The 1,580-nt window shown below is 36.8% G+C and overlaps 1 pseudogene; it reads left to right on the top strand.

Annotated features, from left to right (window-relative positions):
• Positions 1 to 274: 274 nt before the first annotated feature.
• LOC147476431 (pollen receptor-like kinase 1 pseudogene) lies at positions 275 to 1,021 on the top strand (annotated as a pseudogene).
• The last annotated feature ends 559 nt before the right edge of the window (positions 1,022 to 1,580 follow it).

The raw sequence follows: 1,580 nt of genomic DNA, 5'->3' as shown, positions 1-1,580 counted from the left end.
TTCGTAGAAAAAAAATTGTTTATAGTTAGCCCACTTTCATGCTTTCTATTCTTTCTATTCTTAGAATGCCCATTCTTTCTATTCTTAGAATGCCCACTTTCATCACACCAATGCACCAAACAAACAAAACTGAAATATAGAAAGAAGAAAAACACAATGTATGAACAGAAAAATGAAAACATGGTACATTTTCAAGAAACTGAGATTTGGGTGTGTTTGAAACCCTCACATTTCATCTTGAGGTATTAATTTTGTTTTTTTCAATCTAAAGAAGATGGTGTTTGTTGGTCTAATGCGGCCAACCCTTCTCTTTTTTCTCTGTTTTTTCCACTCTCCTATGGTACTTTGGGCTTCAGATATCGAAGCATTATTAAAACTTAAGGAGTCATTTAAAGATGCGAAGGAACTTGATTCTTGGAACCTGGATACGCTCCCTTGCAATGAAACGAATCCATGGACTGGAGTTATTTGTTATAAAGGTATTGTGTATGGTCTTCGATTAGGCGACATGGGTCTCTCTGGTAGTATTGATATCTTCGCGTTACAGGAAATAGGCAGTCTTAGGAGTATCAGTTTCATGAATAATAGTTTCACAGGTCCAATTCTTGAATTCAATCGTCTTGGCACTTTAAAGGCTTTGTATTTATCAGATAATGCATTTTCGGGGGGAATCAAAGAGGACTACTTCTTGAAAATGGAATCATCGAAAAAGTTGTGGATGTCGGATAATAAATTTACAGGGCCAATTCCAATATCTTTAGCGAAGTTGACGAATCTCAAGGAGCTGCATCTTGAAGGAAACCAGTTTTCTATACCCCCACTACCGGCATTGACGTCCCTCAATTTTTCTAATAACAATTTGGAGGGCCAAATTCCGACTGGTTTATCTAAATTCAATGCAAGTTCCTTTCTAGGCAATGCTGGCCTTTATGGGAAACCGTTGAGTGTGGAATGTAAAGTAGTCTCACCAACACCACGAGAATCAAAGACAGCTTACGAAGCGAGGCACCTCCATCGTTAAAAGATGAAGCGAGTGTAACAGCCGCAATTGTGACCTTGGTTTTAGTGATTCTTACTCTAGCCGTGGCAACAATTATTGTGGTTAAGAGAATAATATCACAACTACAATTATATTCAGATGGCAAACATTTGTGTGGTGCAAATGTGACTTATCTTAGTCGAACCCGGTCTCGAAAATAACTGCCTCAAGGACAAGCTCTTAAAGTTGCATCTACTTTAAAAGACTATAGATATCAGCTGTCATGTATAACAGTTTCCTGAAGTAGTCTTAAGTACAAAGAATTGATGGAGCAAATGTCAATCTCCAAAGCATGTAACCTGAATGATCAAATTGACTTGGAAATCTAAAGAAATTACATTTTTGTTGTGATAACTATTATTTGTCTCAATATTTCAATATTGCAAATGGTGCAACATGGTGTACAAACAAACATTTATTGTCACCTATGATATTCATCTGGATTTGAAATTGACATCGATTTGTGTTCCGCTATTGCTGATGCATTAGCCAGAAAAAATGTACGCATTACACTTACTAGATCAAGGTTTGAAAGCTTGCA

Source organism: Coptis chinensis, chromosome 9 (genome assembly GCF_015680905.1).
Source record: "Coptis chinensis isolate HL-2020 chromosome 9, ASM1568090v1, whole genome shotgun sequence".
NCBI classification, from domain to species: domain Eukaryota; kingdom Viridiplantae; phylum Streptophyta; class Magnoliopsida; order Ranunculales; family Ranunculaceae; genus Coptis; species Coptis chinensis.
Note: the sequence above shows the minus strand (reverse complement) of the source record. Positions and strands in the feature narration are given on the sequence as shown.